The following is a 25,487-nucleotide window of genomic DNA, read 5'->3' as shown; positions in this document are numbered from 1 at the left end:
TCACCGTTTAGTATATCTGGCCTAATGTGTCTCGCCCTCGGTCACAGTCTCCTGACACCGTCTTTGATCCGGTTTTCCAACTTCGCAGAAGGCATCATGCCTTCCCCAAGACATGACAAGTTCTAGGCCAGGGCTGGCCAACTCCAGTCCTCAAGGGCCACCAACAGGTTAGGGGTTGTCCGGATATCCCTGCTTCAGCACAGATGGCTCAATCAGTGGCTCAGGCATTGACAAAGCCACCTGTACTGAAGCAGGGATATCCTGAAAATCTGACCAGTTGGTGGCCCTTGAGGACTGGAGTTGAACACCCCTGCACTAGGACAGCAATTGTGCCATATTTGGCATCTTCACCACATTGGACATCTTGATAATTGTAGCATACGCAGAACTGTGTCTTGTTTTGGTCTTTCTTCTTTCATCCAGCACTTCTGGGTCACGCCATCACTCACATTCTTCATCCCAAACAGGCAGCTGTTGAGTTAAGAACCTGGAGTTCAAAGTGAATCCTAAACTTCAGTCCCGGAGATAAATCATTCAAATTACTTCACCGAAACAGATAGAACATTTGGGGAAAGGAGGTTATCTAATTTCCCTCGTTTACATCTCTAATGGATGTAAGTTCACAAATAAATACTGCCAGAAGAATAGGAACATGCTTTTAATTGTCTGTTGGGCAGATACTAATTTCACAAGTCGTTGGATTGACTGAAAGTTTAGCAGACATGGATCCAACATTAATAACTGAAAGACCACTGCGCGTGTATGTATGTGTTTGTATTGTTATTGTGCCAACATTACAATACAATTACAATACAGGGAATAGAATATTACAGATGGGATAAGTGCCTAATCCTTATTCTATCTGCATATCCACTCCCAGCATGCACCGACCCAGCACCCTGACCAGGTCTGAGAGACGGAGCCCAGTCTGCACCGACCCAGCACCCTGATCAGGTCTGAGAGACGGAGCCCAGCCTGCACTGACCCAGCACCCTGACCAGGTATGAGACGGAGCCCAGTGATGAAAAGTTCAGTCCGCGCTCTGGCTCTTTAAACTTGGAATGTTGATTCCTCTCTGTTCTTTTGCTGCTCTTGTGTTATGAGGTGTCTCCCCCACCTCCAAATGTGGCTTCCACCGGAAACTCCGACGGCGATACCAATGTTAGCAGAAAAGAAAAAACACAAAAGCGCACCAAGATAAGAGATGTATATTGTATTAGAAATAATAAAAATAATAGTAACTTACATATAAAATTTCTTTAATAATCCCCGATTCTGACGTCTATCACAGGAGTAGGGCATCACATAGGAAATAGATGGGCAGTCTCAGTCCTGGGAGATCAGACCCGCGCGCTGGGGCTGTCTCTGTTCTGTCTCCTGTCCTCCACGTGTGGTAGCGTGGTGAGGAGCATGCGCACGAACCGGAGCCCCCTATAGGTGTCCTTAGGATGCCTGTCCGTTTATGATACCGTAGAAACGATCGGGAACGGGCAGAAACGATACACTTGAATGTGTACTGGTGGTGGGTAGTGAAACCACCAGCCACAATAGTCGCATGAGACGGAGCCCAGCCTGCACCGACCCAGCACCCTGACCAGGTCTGAGAGACTGAGCCCAGCCTGCACCGACCCAGCACCCTGACCAGGTCTGAGAGACTGAGCCCAGCCTGCACCGACCCAGCACCCTGACCAGGTCTGAGAGACTGAGCCCAGCCTGCACCGACCCAGCACCCTGACCAGGTCTGAGAGACGGATCCCAGCCTGCACTGACCCAGCACCCTGACCAGGTCTGAGAGACCGAGCCCAGCCTGCACCGACCCAGCACCCTGACCAGGTCTGAGAGACGGAGCCCAGCCTGCACTGACCCAGCACCCTGACCAGGTCTGAGAGACGGAGCCCAGCCTGCACCGACCCAGCACCCTGACCAGGTCTGAGAGACGGATCCCAGCCTGCACTGACCCAGCACCCTGACCAGGTCTGAGAGACCGAGCCCAGCCTGCACCGACCCAGCACCCTGACCAGGTCTGAGAGACGGAGCCCAGCCTGCACCGACCCAGCACCCTGACCTGGTCTGAGAGACGGAGCCCAGCCTGCACCCACCCAGCACCCTAACCAGATCTGAGACTGAGCCCAGCCTGCACAGACCCAGCACCCTGACCATGTCTGAGACACGGAGCCCAGCCTGCACCAACCCAGCACCCTGACCAGGTATGAGACTAAGCCCAGCCTGCACCGACCCAGCACCCTGACTCGGTCTGAGATACTGAGCCCAGCCTGCACTGACCCAGCACCCTGACCAGGTCTGAGAGACTGAGCCCAGCCTGCACCCAGCACCCTGACCAGGTCTGAGAGACGGAGCCCAGCCTGCACTGACCCAGCACCCTGACCAGGTCTGAGAGACGGAGCCCAGCCTGCACCGACCCAGCACCTTGACCCGGTCTGAGAGACTGAGTCCAGCCTGCACTGACCCAGCACCCTGACCTGGTATGAGAGACTGAGCCCAGCCTGCACCGACCCAGCACCCTGACCAGGTCTGAGAGACGGATCCCAGCCTGCACTGACCCAGCACCCTGACCAGGTCTGAGAGACGGAGCCCAGCCTGCACCGACCCAGCACCCTGACCAGGTCTGAGAGACTGAGCCCAGCCTGCACCGACCCAGCACCCTGACCAGGTCTGAGAGACGGAGCCCAGCCTGCACTGACCCAGCACCCTGACCAGGTCTGAGAGACGGAGCCCAGCCTGCACTGACCCAGCACCCTGAACAGGTCTGAGAGACGGAGCCCAGCCTGCACTGACCCAGCACCCTGACCAGGTCTGAGAGACGGAGCCCAGCCTGCACCGACCCAGCACCCTGACCAGGTCTGAGAGACGGATCCCAGCCTGCACTGACCCAGCACCCTGACCAGGTCTGAGAGACCGAGCCCAGCCTGCACCGACCCAGCACCCTGACCAGGTCTGAGAGACCGAGCCCAGCCTGTACCGACCCAGCACCCTGACCAGGTCTGAGAGACGGAGCCCAGCCTGCACCCACCCAGCACCCTGACCAGATCTGAGATTGAGCCCAGCCTGCACAGACCCAGCACCCTGACCATGTCTGAGACACGGAGCCCAGCCTGCACCAACCCAGCACCCTGACCAGGTATGAGACTAAGCCCAGCCTGCACCGACCCAGCACCCTGACCCGGTCTGAGATACTGAGCCCAGCCTGCACTGACCCAGCACCCTGACACGGTGTGAGAGACTGAGCCCAGCCTGCACTGACCCAGCACGCTGACCAGGTCTGAGAGACAGAGCCCAGCCTGCACCGACCCAGCACGCTGACCAGGTCTGAGAGACGGAGCCCAGCTTGCACTGACCCAGCACCCTGACCAGGTCTGAGAGACTGAGCCCAGCCTGCACCCAGCACCCTGACCAGGTCTGAGAGACGGAGCCCAGCCTGCACCGACCCAGCACCTTGACCCGGTCTGAGAGACTGAGCCCAGCCTGCACTGACCCAGCACCCTGACCTGGTATGAGAGACTGAGCCCAGCCTGCACTGACCCAGCACCCTGACCAGGTCTGAGAGACGGATCCCAGCCTGCACTGAACCAGCACCCTGACCAGGTCTGAGAGACCGAGCCCAGCCTGCACCGACCCAGCACCCTGACCAGGTCTGAGAGACGGAGCCCAGCCTGCACTGACCCAGCACCCTGATCAGGTCTGAGAGACGGAGCCCAGCCTGCACTGACCCAGCACCCTGAACAGGTCTGAGAGACTGAGCCCAGCCTGCACCGACCCAGCACCCTGACCCGGTCTGAGATACTGAGCCCAGCCTGCAAGGACCCAGCACCCTGACCAGGTCTGAGAGACTGAGCACAGCCTGCACCGACCCAGCACCCTGACCAGGTCTGAGAGACGGAGCCCAGCCTGCACCGACCCAGCACCCTGACCAGGTCTGAGAGACAGAGCCCAGCCTGCACCGACCCAGCACCCTCACCAGGTCTGAGAGACTGAGCCCAGCCTGCACCGACCCAGCACCCTGACAAGGTCTGAGAGACGGAGCCCAGCCTGCACCCACCCAGCACCCTGACCAGATCTGAGACTGAGCCCAGCCTGCACAGACCCAGCACCCTGACCAGGTCTGAGAGACGGAGCCCAGCCTGCACTGACCCAGCACCCTGACCAGGTCTGAGAGACGGAGCCCAGCCTGCACCGACCCAGCACCTTGACCCGGTCTGAGAGACTGAGCCCAGCCTGCACTGACCCAGCACCCTGACCTGGTATGAGAGACTAAGCCCAGCCTGCACCGACCCAGCACCCTGACCCGGTCTGAGATACTGAGCCCAGCCTGCACTGACCCAGCACCCTGACCCGGTCTGAGAGACTGAGCCCAGCCTGCACCGACCCATCACCCTGACCAGGTCTGAGAGACTGAGCCCAGCCTGCACTGACCCAGCACCCTGACCAGGTCTGAGAGACGGATCCCAGCCTGCACTGACCCAGCACCCTGACCAGGTCTGAGAGACGGAGCCCAGCCTGCACTGACCCAGCACCCTGACCAGGTCTGAGAGACGGAGCCCAGCCTGCACCGACCCAGCACCCTGACCAGGTCTGAGAGACGGAGCCCAGCCTGCACTGACCCAGCACCCTGACCAGGTCTGAGAGACGGAGCCCAGCCTGCACTGACCCAGCACCCTGAACAGGTCTGAGAGACGGAGCCCAGCCTGCACTGACCCAGCACCCTGACCAGGTCTGAGAGACGGAGCCCAGCCTGCACCGACCCAGCACCCTGACCAGGTCTGAGAGACGGATCCCAGCCTGCACTGACCCAGCACCCTGACCAGGTCTGAGAGACCGAGCCCAGCCTGCACTGACCCAGCACCCTGACCAGGTCTGAGAGACCGAGCCCAGCCTGTACCGACCCAGCACCCTGACCAGGTCTGAGAGACGGAGCCCAGCCTGCACCCACCCAGCACCCTGACCAGATCTGAGATTGAGCCCAGCCTGCACAGACCCAGCACCCTGACCATGTCTGAGACACGGAGCCAAGCCTGCACCAACCCAGCACCCTGACCAGGTATGAGACTAAGCCCAGCCTGCACCGACCCAGCACCCTGACCCGGTCTGAGATACTGAGCCCAGCCTGCACTGACCCAGCACCCTGACACGGTGTGAGAGACTGAGCCCAGCCTGCACTGACCCAGCACGCTGACCAGGTCTGAGAGACAGAGCCCAGCCTGCACCGACCCAGCACGCTGACCAGGTCTGAGAGACGGAGCCCAGCTTGCACTGACCCAGCACCCTGACCAGGTCTGAGAGACTGAGCCCAGCCTGCACCCAGCACCCTGACCAGGTCTGAGAGACGGAGCCCAGCCTGCACTGACCCAGCACCCTGACCAGGTCTGAGAGACGGAGCCCAGCCTGCACCGACCCAGCACCTTGACCCGGTCTGAGAGACTGAGCCCAGCCTGCACCGACCCAGCACCCTGACCAGGTCTGAGAGACGGATCCCAGCCTGCACTGAACCAGCACCCTGACCAGGTCTGAGAGACCGAGCCCAGCCTGCACCGACCCAGCACCCTGACCAGGTCTGAGAGACGGAGCCCAGCCTGCACTGACCCAGCACCCTGACCAGGTCTGAGAGACGGAGCCCAGCCTGCACTGACCCAGCACCCTGAACAGGTCTGAGAGACTGAGCCCAGCCTGCACCGACCCAGCACCCTGACCCGGTCTGAGATACTGAGCCCAGCCTGCAAGGACCCAGCACCCTGACCAGGTCTGAGAGACTGAGCACAGCCTGCACCGACCCAGCACCCTGACCAGGTCTGAGAGACGGAGCCCAGCCTGCACCGACCCAGCACCCTGACCAGGTCTGAGAGACAGAGCCCAGCCTGCACCGACCCAGCACCCTGACCAGGTCTGAGAGACTGAGCCCAGCCTGCACCGACCCAGCACCCTGACAAGGTCTGAGAGACGGAGCCCAGCCTGCACCCACCCAGCACCCTGACCAGATCTGAGACTGAGCCCAGCCTGCACAGACCCAGCACCCTGACCAGGTCTGAGAGACGGAGCCCAGCCTGCACTGACCCAGCACCCTGACCAGGTCTGAGAGACGGAGCCCAGCCTGCACCGACCCAGCACCTTGACCCGGTCTGAGAGACTGAGCCCAGCCTGCACTGACCCAGCACCCTGACCTGGTATGAGAGACTGAGCCCAGCCTGCACCGACCCAGCACCCTGACCCGGTCTGAGAGACTGAGCCCAGCCTGCACCGACCCATCACCCTGACCAGGTCTGAGAGACTGAGCCCAGCCTGCACTGACCCAGCACCCTGACCAGGTCTGAGAGACGGAGCCCAGCCTGCACCGACCCAGCACCCTGACCAGGTCTGAGAGATGGAGCCCAGCCTGCACCGACCCAGCACCCTGACCAGGCTTGAGAGACGGAGCCCAGCCTGCACCGACCCAGCACCCTGACCAGGTCTGAGAGACGGAGACCAGCCTGCACTGACCCAGCACCCTGACCAGGTCTGAGAGACTGAGCCCAGCCTGCACCGACCCAGCACCCTGACAAGGTCTGAGAGACGGAGCCCAGCCTGCACCCACCCAGCACCCTGACCAGATCTGAGACTGAGCCCAGCCTGCACAGACCCAGCACCCTGACCAGGTCTGAGAGACGGAGCCCAGCCTGCACTGACCCAGCACCCTGACCAGGTCTGAGACGGAGCCCAGCCTGCACCGACCCAGCACCTTGACCCGGTCTGAGAGACTGAGCCCAGCCTGCACTGACCCAGCACCCTGACCTGGTATGAGAGACTGAGCCCAGCCTGCACCGACCCAGCACCCTGACCCGGTCTGAGATACTGAGCCCAGCCTGCACTGACCCAGCACCCTGACCCGGTCTGAGAGACTGAGCCCAGCCTGCACCGACCCATCACCCTGACCAGGTCTGAGAGACTGAGCCCAGCCTGCACTGACCCAGCACCCTGACCAGGTCTGAGAGACGGATCCCAGCCTGCACTGACCCAGCACCCTGACCAGGTCTGAGAGACGGAGCCCAGCCTGCACTGACCCAGCACCCTGACCAGGTCTGAGAGACGGAGCCCAGCCTGCACCGACCCAGCACCCTGACCAGGTCTGAGAGACGGAGCCCAGCCTGCACTGACCCAGCACCCTGACCAGGTCTGAGAGACGGAGCCCAGCCTGCACTGACCCAGCACCCTGAACAGGTCTGAGAGACGGAGCCCAGCCTGCACTGACCCAGCACCCTGACCAGGTCTGAGAGACGGAGCCCAGCCTGCACCGACCCAGCACCCTGACCAGGTCTGAGAGACGGATCCCAGCCTGCACTGACCCAGCACCCTGACCAGGTCTGAGAGACCGAGCCCAGCCTGCACCGACCCAGCACCCTGACCAGGTCTGAGAGACCGAGCCCAGCCTGTACCGACCCAGCACCCTGACCAGGTCTGAGAGACGGAGCCCAGCCTGCACCCACCCAGCACCCTGACCAGATCTGAGATTGAGCCCAGCCTGCACAGACCCAGCACCCTGACCATGTCTGAGACACGGAGCCCAGCCTGCACCAACTCAGCACCCTGACCAGGTATGAGACTAAGCCCAGCCTGCACCGACCCAGCACCCTGACCCGGTCTGAGATACTGAGCCCAGCCTGCACTGACCCAGCACCCTGACACGGTGTGAGAGACTGAGCCCAGCCTGCACTGACCCAGCACGCTGACCAGGTCTGAGAGACAGAGCCCAGCCTGCACCGACCCAGCACCCTGACCCGGTCTGAGATACTGAGCCCAGCCTGCACTGACCCAGCACCCTGACACGGTATGAGAGACTGAGCCCAGCCTGCACCGACCCAGCACCCTGACCCGGTCTGAGATACTGAGCCCAGCCTGCACTGACCCAGCACCCTGACCCGGTCTGAGAGACTGAGCCCAGCCTGCACCGACCCATCACCCTGACCAGGTCTGAGAGACTGAGCCCAGCCTGCACTGACCCAGCACCCTGACCAGGTCTGAGAGACGGATCCCAGCCTGCACTGACCCAGCACCCTGACCAGGTCTGAGAGACGGAGCCCAGCCTGCACTGACCCAGCACCCTGACCAGGTCTGAGAGACGGAGCCCAGCCTGCACCGACCCAGCACCCTGACCAGGTCTGAGAGACGGAGCCCAGCCTGCACTGACCCAGCACCCTGACCAGGTCTGAGAGACGGAGCCCAGCCTGCACTGACCCAGCACCCTGAACAGGTCTGAGAGACGGAGCCCAGCCTGCACTGACCCAGCACCCTGACCAGGTCTGAGAGACGGAGCCCAGCCTGCACCGACCCAGCACCCTGACCAGGTCTGAGAGACTGAGCCCAGCCTTTACCGACCCAGCACCCTGACCAGGTCTGAGAGACGGAGCCCAGCCTGCACCCACCCAGCACCCTGACCAGATCTGAGATTGAGCCCAGCCTGCACAGACCCAGCACCCTGACCATGTCTGAGACACGGAGCCCAGCCTGCACCAACCCAGCACCCTGACCAGGTATGAGACTAAGCCCAGCCTGCACCGACCCAGCACCCTGACCCGGTCTGAGATACTGAGCCCAGCCTGCACTGACCCAGCACCCTGACACGGTGTGAGAGACTGAGCCCAGCCTGCACTGACCCAGCACGCTGACCAGGTCTGAGAGACAGAGCCCAGCCTGCACCGACCCAGCACGCTGACCAGGTCTGAGAGACGGAGCCCAGCTTGCACTGACCCAGCACCCTGACCAGGTCTGAGAGACTGAGCCCAGCCTGCACCCAGCACCCTGACCAGGTCTGAGAGATGGAGCCCAGCCTGCACTGACCCAGCACCCTGACCAGGTCTGAGAGACGGAGCCCAGCCTGCACCGACCCAGCACCTTGACCCGGTCTGAGAGACTGAGCCCAGCCTGCACTGACCCAGCACCCTGACCTGGTATGAGAGACTGAGCCCAGCCTGCACCGACCCAGCACCCTGACCAGGTCTGAGAGACGGATCCCAGCCTGCACTGAACCAGCACCCTGACCAGGTCTGAGAGACCGAGCCCAGCCTGCACCGACCCAGCACCCTGACCAGGTCTGAGAGACGGAGCCCAGCCTGCACTGACCCAGCACCCTGACCAGGTCTGAGAGACGGAGCCCAGCCTGCACTGACCCAGCACCCTGAACAGGTCTGAGAGACTGAGCCCAGCCTGCACCGACCCAGCACCCTGACCCGGTCTGAGATACTGAGCCCAGCCTGCAAGGACCCAGCACCCTGACCAGGTCTGAGAGACTGAGCACAGCCTGCACCGACCCAGCACCCTGACCAGGTCTGAGAGACGGAGCCCAGCCTGCACCGACCCAGCACCCTGACCAGGTCAGAGAGACAGAGCCCAGCCTGCACCGACCCAGCACCCTGACCAGGTCAGAGAGACAGAGCCCAGCCTGCACCGACCCAGCACCCTGACCAGGTCTGAGAGACTGAGCCCAGCCTGCACCGACCCAGCACCCTGACAAGGTCTGAGAGACGGAGCCCAGCCTGCACCCACCCAGCACCCTGACCAGATCTGAGACTGAGCCCAGCCTGCACAGACCCAGCACCCTGACCAGGTCTGAGAGACGGAGCCCAGCCTGCACTGACCCAGCACCCTGACCAGGTCTGAGAGACGGAGCCCAGCCTGCACCGACCCAGCACCTTGACCCGGTCTGAGAGACTGAGCCCAGCCTGCACTGACCCAGCACCCTGACCTGGTATGAGAGACTGAGCCCAGCCTGCACCGACCCAGCACCCTGACCCGGTCTGAGATACTGAGCCCAGCCTGCACTGACCCAGCACCCTGACCCGGTCTGAGAGACTGAGCCCAGCCTGCACCGACCCATCACCCTGACCAGGTCTGAGAGACTGAGCCCAGCCTGCACTGACCCAGCACCCTGACCAGGTCTGAGAGACGGAGCCCAGCCTGCACCGACCCAGCACCCTGACCAGGTCTGAGAGATGGAGCCCAGCCTGCACTGACCCAGCACCCTGACCAGGCTTGAGAGACGGAGCCCAGCCTGCACCGACCCAGCACCCTGACCAGGTCTGAGAGACGGAGACCAGCCTGCACTGACCCAGCACCCTGACCAGATATGAGAGACTGAGCCCAGCCTGCACTGACCCAGCACCCTGACCAGGTCTGGGAGACGGAGCCCAGCCTGCACTGACCCAGCACCTGACCAGGTCTGAGAGACGGAGCCCAGCCTGCACCGACCCAGCACCCTGACCAGGTCTGAGAGACTGAGCCCAGCCTGCACTGACCCAGCACCCTGACCATGTCTGAGACACGGAGCCCAGCCTGCACCGACCCAGCACCCTGACCAGGTCTGAGAGACTGAGCCCAGCCTGCACCCAGCACCCTGACCAGGTCTGAGAGACGGAGCCCAGCCTGCACTGACCCAGCACCCTGACCAGGTCTGAGACTGAGCCCAGCCTGCACCCAGCACCCTGACCATGTCTGAGAGACTGAGCCCAGCCTGCACCCAGCACCCTGACCAGGTCTGTGAGACTGAGCCCAGCCTGCACCGACCCAGCACCCTGACCAGGTCTGAGAGACGGAGCCCAGCCTGCACCGACCCAGCACCCTGACCAGGTCTGTGAGACTGAGCTCAGCCTGCACTGACCCAGCACCCTGACCAGGTCTGAGAGACTGAGCCCAGCCTGCACTGACCCAGCACCCTGACCATGTATGAAAGACTGAGCCCAGCCTGCACTGACCCAGCACCCTGACCATGTATGAGAGACTGAGCCCAGTCTGCACTGACCCAGCACCCTGACCAGGTCTGGGAGACGAAGCCCAGCCTGCACCGACCCAGCACCCTGACCAGGTCTGAGAGACGGAGTCCAGCCTGCACCGACCCAGCACCCTGACCAGGTCTGAGAGACAGAGCCCAGCCTGCACCAACCCAGCACCCTGACCTGGTCTGAGAGACGGAGTCCAGCCTGCAGCGACCCAGCACCCTGACCAGGTCTGAGAGACTGAGCCCAGCCTGCACCCAGCACCCTGACCAGGTCTGAGAGACGGAGCCCAGCCTGCACTGACCCAGCACCCTGACCAGGTATGAGACTGAGCCCAGCCTGCACTGACCCAGCACCCTGACCAGGTCTGAGAGACGGAGCCCAGCCTGCACTGACCCAGCACCCTGACCAGGTCTGGGAGACTGAGCCCAGCCTGCACCGACCCAGCACCCTGACCAGGTCTGAGAGACGGAGCCCAGCCTGCACTGACCCAGCACCCTGACCAGGTCTGAGAGACGGAGCCCAGCCTGCACAGACCCAGCACCCTGACACGGTGTGAGAGACTGAGCCCAGCCTGCACCGACCCAGCACCCTGACCAGGTCTGAGAGACAGAGCCCAGCCTGCACTGACCCAGCACCCTGACCAGGTCTGAGAGACTGAGCCCAGCCTGCACTGACCCAGCACCCTGACCAGGTCTGAGAGACGGAGCCCAGCCTGCACCAACCCAGCACCCTGACCTGGTCTGAGAGACGGAGTCCAGCCTGCAGCGACCCAGCACCCTGACCAGGTCTGAGAGACTGAGCCCAGCCTGCACCCAGCACCCTGACCAGGTCTGAGAGACGGAGCCCAGCCTGCACTGACCCAGCACCCTGACCTGGTCTGAGAGACGGAGTCCAGCCTGCAGCGACCCAGCACCCTGACCAGGTCTGAGAGACTGAGCCCAGCCTGCACCGACCCAGCACCCTGACCAGGTCTGAGAGACGGATCCCAGCCTGCACTGACCCAGCACCCTGACCAGGTCTGGGAGACTGAGCCCAGCCTGCACCGACCCAGCACCCTGACCAGGTCTGAGAGACGGAGCCCAGCCTGCACTGACCCAGCATCCTGACCAGGTCTGAGAGACTGAGCCCAGCCTGCACAGACCCAGCACCCTGACACGGTGTGAGAGACTGAGCCCAGCCTGCACCGACCCAGCACCCTGACCAGGTCTGAGAGACGGAGCCCAGCCTGCACTGACCCAGCACCCTGACCAGGTCTGAGAGACTGAGCCCAGCCTGCACCGACCCAGCACCCTGACCAGGTCTGAGAGACGGAGCCCAGCCTGCACAAACCCAGCACCCTGACCTGGTCTGAGAGACGGAGTCCAGCCTGCACCAACCCAGCACCCTGACCAGGTCTGAGAGACTGAGCCCAGCCTGCACCCAGCACCCTGACCAGGTCTGAGAGACGGAGCCCAGCCTGCACCGACCCAGCACCCTGACCAGGTCTGAGAGACGGAGCCCAGCCTGCATTGACCCAGCACCCTGACCAGGTCTGGGAGACTGAGCCCAGCCTGCATCGACCCAGCACCCTGACCAGGTCTGGGAGACTGAGCCCAGCCTGCACCGACCCAGCACCCTGACCAGGTCTGAGAGACTGAGCCCAGCTTGCACTGACCCAGCACCCTGACCAGGTCTGAGAGACTGAGCCCAGCCTGCACAGACCCAGCACCCTGACACGGTGTGAGAGACTGAGCCCAGCCTGCACCGACCCAGCACCCTGACCAGGTCTGAGACTGAGCCCAGCCTGCACCGACCCAGCACCCTGACACGGTGTGAGAGACTGAGCCCAGCCTGCACCGACCCAGCACCCTGACCAGGTCTGAGAGACGGAGCCCAGCCTGCACTGACCCAGCACCCTGACCAGGTCTGAGAGACTGAGCCCAGCCTGCACCGACCCAGCACCCTGACCAGGTCTGAGAGACGGAGCCCAGCCTGCACCAACCCAGAACCTTGACCTGGTCTGAGAGACGGAGTCCAGCCTGCACCAACCCAGCACCCTGACCAGGTCTGAGAGACTGAGCCCAGCCTGCACCCAGCACCCTGACCAGGTCTGAGAGACGGAGCCCAGCCTGCACCGACCCAGCACCCTGACCAGGTCTGAGAGACGGAGCCCAGCCTGCACTGACCCAGCACCCTGACCAGGTCTGGGAGACTGAGCCCAGCCTGCATCGACCAAGCACCCTGACCAGGTCTGGGAGACTGAGCCCAGCCTGCACCGACCCAGCACCCTGACCAGGTCTGAGAGACTGAGCCCAGCTTGCACTGACCCAGCACCCTGACCAGGTCTGAGAGACGGAGCCCAGCCTGCACTGACCCAGCACCCTGACCAGGTCTGAGAGACTGAGCCCAGCCTGCACCGACCCAGCACCCTGACACGGTGTGAGAGACTGAGCCCAGCCTGCACCGACCCAGCACCCTGACCAGGTCTGAGAGACTGAGCCCAGCCTGCACTGACCCAGCACCCTGACCAAGTCTGAGAGACAGAGCCCAGCCTGCACAGACCCAGCACCCTGACACGGTGTGAGAGACTGAGCCCAGCCTGCACCGACCCAGCACCCTGACCAGGTCTGAGAGACAGAGCCCAGCCTGCACTGACCCAGCGCCCTGACCAGGTCTGAGAGACTGAGCCCAGCCTGCACTGACCCAGCACCCTGACCAGGTCTGAGAGACGGAGCCCAGCCTGCACCGACCCAGCACCCTGACCAGGTCTGAGAGACGGAGCCCAGCCTGCACCAACCCAGCACCCTGACCTGGTCTGAGAGACGGAGTCCAGCCTGCAGCGACCCAGCACCCTGACAAGGTCTGAGAGACTGAGCCCAGCCTGCACCCAGCACCCTGACCAGGTCTGAGAGACGGAGCCCAGCCTGCACCAACCCAGCACCCTGACCAGGTCTGAGAGACGGAGCCCAGCCTGCACTGACCCAGCACCCTGACCAGGTCTGGGAGACTGAGCCCAGCCTGCACCGACCCAGCACCCTGACCAGGTCTGAGAGACGGAGCCCAGCCTGCACTGACCCAGCACCCTGACCAGGTCTGAGAGACTGAGCCCAGCCTGCACAGACCCAGCACCCTGACACGGTGTGAGAGACTGAGCCCAGCCTGCACCAACCCAGCACCCTGACCAGGTCTGAGAGACGGAGCCCAGCCTGCACTGACCCAGCGCCCTGACCAGGTCTGAGAGACTGAGCCCAGCCTGCACCAACCCAGCACCCTGACCTGGTCTGAGAGACGGAGTCCAGCCTGCAGCGACCCAGCACCCTGACCAGGTCTGAGAGACTGAGCCCAGCCTGCACCCAGCACCCTGACCAGGTCTGAGAGACGGAGCCCAGCCTGCACCGACCCAGCACCCTGACCAGGTCTGAGAGACGGAGCCCAGCCTGCACTGACCCAGCACCCTGACCAGGTCTGGGAGACTGAGCCCAGCCTGCACCGACCCAGCACCCTGACCAGGTCTGGGAGACTGAGCCCAGCCTGCACCGACCCAGCACCCTGACCAGGTCTGAGAGACGGAGCCCAGCCTGCACTGACCCAGCACCCTGACCAGGTCTGAGAGACTGAGCCCAGCCTGCACAGACCCAGCACCCTGACACGGTGTGAGAGACTGAGCCCATACTGCACCGACCCAGCACCCTGACCAGGTCTGAGAGACTGAACACAGCCTGCACTGACCCAGCACCCTGACCAGGTCTGAGAGACTGAGCCCAGCCTGCACAGACCCAGCACCCTGATAATAATAATAATAATTTTCTCTTATTGTTTTGCATTTATTTATCTTTTTTTCAAATAATTTTTCTTTCCGGTATTTTGGCGCCCTATTATTTTTATTTTACGCCGCGGTGGGGTGCGGTCACACCCCCCTGCCGCCCCGATAACTACGCCACTGTTTATTTTTTTGGGGGGGTAGGCGCACATTTTAGATATTGAGATTTGCTGCTCCTGGAGCAAAACAAATAGCATTTTAGTGGGAAAGTGCTGGTTTTTTGTATCAGTGAGTAGTCTATGAGGCTGCTAATGCTAATAATTTGCCAGACTAACTCTCATTATGAGCATAGTAACTATAGGTGATTTTTAAAAATAAATATTACACTCTGTACAGTGGAGAGTGGTTATCACTTCATACAGGCATACCCCGGTTTAAGGACACTCACTTTAAGTACACTCGCGAGTAAGGACATATCACTCAATAGGCAAACGGCAGCTCGCGCATGCGCCTGTCAGCACGTCCTGAGCAGCAATACCGGCTCCCTACCTGTACCGAAGCTGTGCGCAAGCGGGGAGACTATAGAGCCTGTTACAAATGCGTTATTTACATCAGTTATGCACGTATGTGACGATTGCAGTACAGTACGAGCATCAATAAGTGGGGAAAAGGCAGTGTTTCACGTTAAGTACATTTTCACTTTGCATACATGCTCCAGTCCCATTGCGTACGTTAATGCGGGGTACGCCTGTACTCGCCATAACTTGTACGTGTTCGTGAAACTGAATCCAAATCAGCGAGAGAGATACAAGAAAACCATTGGGGCGAGAAATGTCTTTATACTCTGTGTTTTATCCCTTTTATGGGGTGGCTGGTGATTTAATATTTTAGACTGGCAAAATGTAAGTCAGAAAACCAGAGAGAGGAATTTGAAGGTTATATTTTTGGACAGATATTGCATCGGTCAGCTCTCCATGGAGAATCCGCAGCTTTATCCAACTCATCAGATCCCATGTTCATTTGTTATTCCTTGAATGCATCTTTGAATGTGCTATGTCTCTTTCTTCATAAATATTTAAAGGGAGGGGTTTGTTGCAATGCTAACCAGAGGCAGTAAAACACAGGGTGGTCACTGGTGAGTTTGGGATGCAGAATAAGGGGGGTGTCCCTGTGGGACACACATGGTGATCACAATGAAAGTCTTGCCAGATAAACTAGGTGGGAGGAACCTGGAACTTATGTCTGTGTGAGTGATTTATTACTGGAGCATCACAAACGTCAAGATATGTCCCCCAGCTGACAGAATCCCACTTGGAAAATTGCACTAACAATTCTATTATCATGTTTCATGCTGTTGCTCCCTGATTGATACATTGGTTTATATTACATTTGTAAAGAGCTGTGCACTTGGTTAATACAGCACAAGATTAAAATGATAACATACGTTGCTATTTTCCTTGACACTCAAAACCCCAAATAAAAAATATACGTTAGAATTAAAGTTACCCAATTTCTTGAGGGCTCAACTGGGTCAGGTTTATGTGAGCCAGGAATATATTGGGGAATACATTATTTCAAAGAAGCGGTATTGATTTAAACCAGGCTGTATACTGTCTACTGGATGTGTGTTAAAAATGGCCTTACTTTTCTCTAAGGGAAAGGAGTTTGGGGTCACTGGAAGTATATATAGCAATGTTGTTATATGGAGCATGTTAATTGTCCCTTCATAACATGACCAGCTTCTTTATTAATTAACCCAATCAAGTATAAAGCTTTGGACAAAGGATGAGAACTTTCACTAATAGTGTTTCCATTAACACATTTACTGCTGGAAGATCATTGTAGCTTCTCCCCGTGCAGAAGCAGTGCAGTTAAAAGTGGGACAGAAACATCAAGGAGTTAGATTTATTGGCTGCAGATATAAGTGCTTTGCTATTCCCTGTGTTCTAATGCAAACACTGTTGGCTGGATGTTTATGTATGTGGAATAACATCACAGCCTCCACAAAAAAGATGGAAGAGCCGAGCCTGCAAAATATAGCAACAGTTCAAGGTTAGGCTCAGGATCCCTTATCTGATCCCTGCCAGTAATTTATCACACAGAACCCATCATTAGTGTCAAGCTGTTTTATTACCCACTAACTTAACACTGAAAGCTGTTTTACTAAGAGTCAAGTGTGATGTCACTTATGTTGGAGTGATTTAGTGCTCATAGGGGCACTGGTGGGAGTCACTGTGAACTCATGGAGCTTTATTGAAAGCTGGCAGGGGGGTTGGTGTGTGTTGTAGGTTGATACAGGATCATCACCTGGAAGGGCTGTGAGATTGGGCAGTATATTTCATTCAGTAGATATACTTCTTCATCTCCTTACATTTACAGTACATTTCAGCCATCAGCTGCAGACTTCCAGTTCCTTCAAGCACCAAAGTGAACCAGTAGCACGTTGAACGGGTTAAATGGCTGTGATTTATACCACGTTCACACCAATCAGACGTATTTAAAAAAAAAACTAATGTTTATACTTTCAAAAGTAACTAAATCCTTTGGAGGGTTTTTCCGTCTTTACTTTTGACATACAATGGTTTGTAAACTGTTGTATATAAACCTTGACCCCTTGCAAATGCACTTACAGAACACCTATCTCCTGTCTCTGTATGTTCTTCCTACCTATCACTTAGATTGTAAGCTCTTCGGGGCAGGGACTCCTTTTCCTAATGTTACTTTTATGTCTGAAGCGCTTCTTCCCATTATGTGTTATTTGTATTATTTGTTATTTATATGATTGTCACATGTATTACTGCTGTGACGCGCTATGTACATTAATGGTGCTATATAAATAAAGACATACATACATACATACATACATACATACATACATACATACACACACACACACACACATACATACACACATACATACATACACACACACACACACACACATACATACATACACACACACACACACACACACACACACACACACACACACACACATACATACATACATACATACATCATGCATGCATACATACATACATACACACGCACGCACGCACGCACGCATACACACACACATACACACACACACACATACACACACACATACATACACACATACATACACACACACATACATACATACATACATACATACACACACATACATACATACATACATACATACATACATACACACACACATACATACATACATACATACACACATACATACATACATACATAGGACAAATGCTGATCCGGACTTTTTTTTCCACCTTTTGTTGTTTTGTGTGGCTAATGGCGGCAGCATAATTAGTTTAAAGTGATAATGGGGAAGCTCAATAATTTCTAGATTGGAATAAAAGAAACCAGGCGAAAATAGAAACTTCACTTTTACACGTGAAGGAAATAAGTTGAAATCTTACGTAATTGACACGTTGTTGAAGATAAGACGTACAGTGGTCTGCAGAAGTATTCACCCCTACAAACAATGTCACAAGCTGTTGAATTGCGAATAATGTGTGCACATTTCTTTCAAACGAACTACTTTCATTCAACGCTACAAAGCTGTAGTGGTTAAACTGAACCCTGTTATATGAGGAGGAGGTTAAACTGAGCCCTGTTATATGAGGAGGAGGTTAAACTGAGCCCTGTTATATGAGGAGGAGGTTAAACTGAACCCTCTTATATGAGGAGGAGGTTAAACTGAGCCCTGTTATATGAGGAAGAGGTTACATTTCAGCAAAGGGAAAGAAAACAGTGACATTTACTGGTTGCATAAGTATACATCCCCTTAAGTCAGTGCTTGGTAGGAGCCCCTTTTGCAGAACTTTCTGCCACAAGTCTCTTTGGATCGGTCTCCCAGCTTTGCCCAGTAGGGTGGTGACATGTCTGCCCATTCTTAATGGGGAAATTGATCCAGTTCGGATAAGGTTATTGGGGATCATTGATGGACGGCGATCTTCAAGTCTCGCCTTAAATGTTCAATTGGATTCAAGTCAGGACTGTGACTGGCCACTCAAGAACATTCATTCTCTTCTTGTTCCACCACGCCAGTGTGGCTTTGGCTTTGTGCTTCGGGTCATTGTCCTGCGGAAATGTGAATCTCCTCCCCAGTTTCAGAGTCTGGGCTGAACTCAAACAGGTTTTCCTCAAGGATTCGCCTGTACTTTGCACCATCCATTCTCCCCTCTATCCTGACGAGTTTCCCAGAGCTTCCCAGAGCTTCCCAGTCCCTGCTGAAGAGATGTGTCCCCATAACATGATGTTGCCACCCCACCATGCCTGGCAGTAGAGATGGTGTTGACTGGGTGATGTGCAGTGTTGAGCTTGCGCCCAGACTTAACTCTTGGAATTTGGACCAAAAGGTTAAATTTTCGTCTCGTCTGACCACAAAACCTTTTTCCACAAGTCTGTCGTATTATCTATATGCTTTCTCGCAAACAAAAATGTTACTTTTTGGTCTAAATTCAAACTTGTGACATTACCGGTAGGGGGTGAATACTTCTGAAAAACGCTGTATTTCTGTCTGCTACGTGAGATTGTCATTTAAAGTAAATTGGGGATAATGGGCAATATTTGCTTGCTCGAGACAAGAGGTTATGTGCGGCTGAACGGCGAAATCTATACCATAAAGGTACCGTTTAAATCTGATGTGACACCTCATCAAATACTTCAGAGTGCAGCACCCTAGGAAGAGGCTGGCGACATCGAATTCACCAGGTGTGGCTGCCGTTCCAGGCTTGTATTGTTGTAAAGCGTTCCCATGCACAAGTACCATTAAGGAGTATTGAATGATTCTGATTATTTCTATTAACCCCCAGTCTTCTAAAATCGGGCAACGTTATTAATTCAAGAGATATATGACTGGCCCCCGCCATGAACCCAGATCTTGTAAACACAGAAATGGACACGGATCAGCTGAGACATTTAACTCTGTGACTCCTTTTCTCCTCTCAGAGGCACCTTCCAAAAGCTGGTGATTTGAATCAGAAATGGCTGCATTTTTATAGATTTCATTATCTTAAGCTGTATTTCTTGCCATTGTTGAATGTTAGACTGTGGGGCCAGTGAAGTTGTCTTGTGAATGAAGAAGTGGTAATGGTATATATGTATTTTTCTTTTCATGTTTTTTCCCTCTTGTCTACTGCCAATGCCTGACAGTCCTGGGGTTATTCCAAGGGCATTCAGTGTATTTATTAGAAATGATATTTCCCATTTGAAGCACTTTCAGGCTCTTGCTCTCATCCCACAGTCAATGAATCCAAGTTCGGCATTTGACACGGTGCCTCTAACAAATCTATATACCTAGCGTGGAACTGTGACTTTTTATGAAAAGGAATGTGTTTTCTCTGATCCTTTTTTTATTTTTCGCTCTAGCCAGTTGAAACACTGGAAAGTGCATAACGAGGCAGCACGTTTTGCTGAAAAAGAGATAAACGGGAAGATCCAGTGATGTGAGATTCAATAAAAACTCCATGTTTTTGAGATTCTGGTGGGAAAACTATCCTGCCGGGTCTGGTATCGTGATATTACACTGAGGATGTTATACTAATGATGCTGTACTTCAGGGGTGTTCAACTCCTATCATCAAGCCCCCCCCCCCCCCCCCACACACAACAGGTCAGATTTTCAGGGTATCCCAGCTTCAGCACAGGTGGCTCAATCAGAGACTCAGTGCCACCTGTGCTGAAGCAGGGACTGATTGAGTTACCTGTGCTGAAGCAGGGACTGATTGAGCCACCTGTGCTGAAGCAGGGACTGATTGCGCCTTCTGTGCTGAAGTTGGGATATCCTGAAAACCTGATCGTTTGGGGGTTGGGGGGTGAGGACTGGGGTTCAGCACCCTGCGGTACTTGACTCTTCAAGAGCGCCTGGATTCTTTCTTTCTAAGGCTACACTTATAGTGCTGGCGCCGGCAACAGCGACGCGATGTTGCGTCAAAACAAATGCATTGCTGCCATTGCGTGCGCTTATAGTAAGCGCGACGGAGCGACGGCTTGGTCGCGATCGCTGGAAGTCATCTCAATTTGATTTTTCCAGCGACCGCAGCCTGACGTCGCGTCGCCGGCACCATAAGCGCAGCCTGACGTCGCGTCGCCGGCACCATAAGCGCAGCCTTACTGTCAGTGCCTTTGTACAGTGAATTATCTACAGACTGTGATGCATTATATTGCACAGAAAAGAATACATTGATATTGTGTCCGGTTGTGTACGACTGTCAAAGTGGTCTTCTGTAAGGCTGGGGCCATAGAGGGGTGAGGAGTTCCGAGCCGCGCTGACGCTGAGGCTCGCCTGCTGAAATCTGCGCGATTTCATGCCCATACAGGCGAGCCAGCGGGCGCGATCGGAGGCGGCGGGAGACTGAGGGAGGCGGGGCAGTGACGTTGCTGGGCCAATCGCCCGCGACGCACCGACGTCACGGCGCCAACGTCACGGCGCCAACGTCACGGCGCCAACGTCACGGCGCCGTGACGTTGACGCTGCTCCGCGCTCATTGGATGTTTTCAGCCGACAGCGCGCTAAAAAACAGCTTGGCTGTCGGCTGAAAAATCCAGCGCCTCCGCACGCCTGCGGACGCTCGCGTGAGCCTCCTCTAAAGACATCTCTCAGCGTGGCCTGTCCTTCTATGGACTCGGCCTAAGGCTGCGTCCCCGCTAGCGCTGAGCTCGCTGAACGGGTGGCGCTTGGCAAGGTGACTTGCATATATATATATATATAATGGTTGACAAATCACCAAAAAATCTACTCGCCACACAAAAAAATCTACTCGCCACCTAGTACCAAACGTGTGCTGCTTGGGCCAATATTTACTCGCCCGGGGGTTAAATCCACTCGCCCGGGGCGAGCAAATGTATAGGTTTGTCGAACACTGTATATATATATATGCAAGTCCCTGCTCACGCGATGCGCAAGCGCGTATGCGCAGGCACACACGCTCACCGGCGCTCGCCGCTTAGGTAAATACATTTTTTATACTTTCTAGCGCGCTCAGCTTCCCCTGCAGCGTCCCCCCATCCCCCCACCCCCCTCCGCGAGCGCTTGCAAAAATTTAAAGGACACCCGACGCTCTCCAAGCATGAGCGCGCTCAGCGCCAGCGGGGAAAAAGCCTAAGACGTCACCTGGAAGAAGTGACATGTCCATTGCGCAGACCGCTGGTATACTAAAATGCCAGTGCTATGTTCTTAGAAACTGTAGTTATGTAACCTCCATTAAACAGTAAACCCCCCAGCACCTGTAAGCCAAGGAAGTGCCAAATATTTGGGACAACTAAAGTCCAAGGAAAAGCCCTGGAGTTTAAAGTGTAACTTCTGCAGGAGTCCCAGGCAGGAGCAGCCTGACTCTGACAACACACCTGGGGAGTAAATCATTGCAACATCTCTTTCTGCCCGGGCTGCCAAATAAGCGTTTTGACCTGTGTGAGTTCTATTTGATCAACAGTCTCTTGACAGCCTCCCATTCAGGTCTGACCTCAATTTCAACTCACACAAGGGATTGTATTCAGATTAGGTCTCTGTATTGGGAAGGAGACCCCCTTGTTTTAACTACTTCGCTGCTGGATGTTCATTGTCCTCGTAAATGCTTTGCAGGAGTTGGGAGACCTTAAAGTAATCATGCAAAGGTCACCAAATACAATAGGACAAATAGGAGCGCCATGAGAATGTCTCTAATTAGATTGTAAGGTTTGATGTCAAAATATTCCGACTTCAATGTCGGTGTCGATTTTTTTGTACTGGTCATTATGTAAGGATACTGCGAATAATAGTATAAAAACAATAGTACAAATAATAACATTAAGAGAGGGGTGGAGGGGAGAGGGGGGCGAGAAAGGGAGAGGGAGGGAGAGGGGGGGAAGAGGGGGGTTCTAGATTGTGATATCTTGTCATGAACCAAACCGATTTCTTGACTGATACAATACAGGCTTTCCACACAGGACCGATCTCTTCTGTCCTGATACAAAATAAATGATGAATGAATTAAATGCAGTTTCTAAGATGCATAATATTTAAATTTTGCTTGTATTTGATGTAAGTTACCACAGCCCACAGTAGAAAGTAGAAATCACCCTCTAAATCAGTGGTTTCCAACCAACCACTAAGTGAAATTCATAGGAACCCCTAACCCTCTCTAATAGCAACTCTGTGATAAGATGCATTGTAAGGAACCCTAACCCTCTCTAATAGAGCGCCTGAGATCAGATGCATTGTAAGGAACCCCAACCCTCTCTAATAGCGCGTCTGAGGTCAGATACATTGTAAGGATCCCTGACCCTCTCTAATAGCGCGTCTGAGATCAGATGCATTGTATGGAACCCCAACCCTCTCTAAGAGCGTGTCTGAGATCAGATGCATTGTATGGAACCCCAACCCTCTCTAATAGCGCATCTGAGATCAGATGCATTGTAAGGAACCCCAACCCTCTCTAATAGCGCGTCTGAGATCAGATACATTGTAAATTATTCTGTATTTGACACCATTTTCAAATTACCATAAAATTGCATGGAACCCTTTAGGGATGCCCGGGGAACACAAGGGTTATGAGAACCCCTGGTTGAAAAACACTACCCTAAATACAGTGAGCACCCAATACTGTGTGTTGGGAAAGGTGAGTAGTCCCCTATCTTTGCTTGGAATTCATACCGTATTCATACTAATTTGCCTAGGGCAGGGGTGCTCAACTCCAGTCCTCAAGCCCCCCCCCTCCCCCCAACAGGTCAGGTTTTCAGGATATCCCAGCTTCAGCACAGGTGGCTCAATCAGTCCCTGCTTCAGCACAGGTGGCTCAATCAGTCTCTGCTTCAGCACAAGTGGTGCAGTCTTGACTGAGCCTCTGATTGAGCCACTTGTGCTGAAGCTGGGATATCCTGAAAACCTGACCTGTTGGAGGGGAGGGGGCATTGGAGTTGAGCCCCCCTGGCTTTGGATGAACAATGCTCCTTCTCGTGCTATTTTAACTTGTCACAGGGGCATTTCTCCCACTCCCTGCATGATCCGAATCTGCTTTATTTACATGATCCAAACTTCTGTCCTTAGAGATGAAGTTGCACTTCTACTCCAAAAATATACATTTTTTTCCTCCATTTAACAAGACTTTCTCTTTTTTATCCTGACTTCCTAACTTGTTCATATATATGGTGTTTTCTATTTAAGACGTGATATATTGCCTAAACACTATAAAGGGTTCTTTAAAAAGTAGAAACTATAATAACATTCTTAAAATGTTTTTTTAAAACTCATCCCTGATTACTGAAATTCATCCTGTTTAGAGATAATCCTAATTGTCCCCCAAAATGTATGGTTTGCTATATCAAAGGCTCTATGCTGAAAACTGAGTCAAAAGTAGTGTTAACAGCAGTAACAGATTTATAAAAGAAACATTTGCATAGATTTCATTTGTTTTTTCATTCATTGCTGTTTTTGTCCCAGTTTTGCAGCTAGCAGATATTAATACAACATCAATGCCTTAAAAATGCACAACTTCTTTCAATAGGTTACTCTACTGCTTTGACTTGTATAATAAAGTGCATTATTGAGTCTAGGCGCAAAGTTAATCTTTCCTGTCTTGCCATCAAATACATTCTGGGCAAGCTACCCGTCTACCGGAACAAGCTCCTCACCCCTACCACATGCAGCACTTATCATCTGAGATCTGACTCCAAAAGACTGTTCATGGTCCCAAGGTTCAACAAAGTATCCGGCCGCTCCTCCTTCTCTTACCATGCACCCCAAAACTGGAACAACCTACCGGAGACTCTCACAGCCGCCACCAGTTTAAGTTCTTTCATAACCAAAGCTGTCTCACATTTTAATCTGGTCTGTAACTGTTACATACGCTTATAACATATATTATCTATAGCTGTGCATGCAATGTCTTGTATATAATGTATAACCCTGCTCACTTAAAGCTGCAGTTCAGGCAATATCCTGCATGTGTGTTTTTTTTAATAAATCAGTTCTGTAGTAAAAAAAAATACTTTTAGCATTTTCTGTTTAAAAAAAAAAAAAACAACTTTGAAAGACCAATTTTCTTGTATTCTATTTTAACAAGCATGCTTGTCCCTATAGCAACGATTTACATTCCCCATATTTAAAGATGTCACCAAACTTTGCCGATCAATAGACGGAGAACGAATTGACCGGCAGCTATGCAGTTCTTTAGGTAATTAGAGATTGCCCACATGAAACTATTGAAGTAAAAAAATTAATAAAATTAAAAAAAAGACTGAACTGCAGCTTTAATGTAACTATGTATTTGTCATCATAACTCTGTGCCCAGGACATACCTGGAAACGAGAGGTAACTCTCAATGTATTACTTCCTGGTAACACATGTTATAAATAAATAAACCCCAGCACTTGCTGTGAATAATACAAAGACAAGAGACTGCCCTGGCCAAGGAAACCGTTAATTCACCTACTGCACCCCGACTTCTCTACTCATGTGAACCCCTCTGCTGGTTCCCGTCTCCCCCAGTGAAAGGGTTAAAAGGCTCTCCTGAATGAGTGACTGTTTATTTTTCTTTCGGCTATAAATTTCTGTGCGAGTAACGGTTTCCAGGGCAGGGAAGCTGCATGCTGCAGACTTGGGGTGAGCTGAGAGATAGGAGGGTGACAGTCTGAACTGAAGCTCAGGGCTGCAGGGAGGCAGCAGTCAGACAGGAGCCTGGCTCCCTCCCTTGAAGATTACTCAGACTCCTTCGCTGGAGCCTCTGGCATTCCCCACAATCCTAGCAAAGGATTGCTGATGAATCATGTAACCTTTGGCCCGGCCACAAGGAGGTTCATCTGACAACATAGACTCTACTCTCTACACGCATTGAGTTTGCCAGTTAGTAGTAGGGTGATGGGAGAGGGTGATGGGAGAGGGTGATGGGAGAGGGTGATGGGAGAGGGCACCTAAACGGTGTGTATGTGAGGCCACAACCTTTCCATTCCACCATCTGTACAATGCCCAGTAATGTACAGTAAGTCATTGCTGGCCCATGTGGC

The sequence above is a fragment of the Ascaphus truei genome, chromosome 15 (assembly GCF_040206685.1).
Source record: "Ascaphus truei isolate aAscTru1 chromosome 15, aAscTru1.hap1, whole genome shotgun sequence".
Lineage (NCBI taxonomy): Eukaryota > Metazoa > Chordata > Amphibia > Anura > Ascaphidae > Ascaphus > Ascaphus truei.
The sequence above is the reverse complement of the archived record's forward strand: the minus strand, read 5'-3'. Positions refer to the sequence as shown.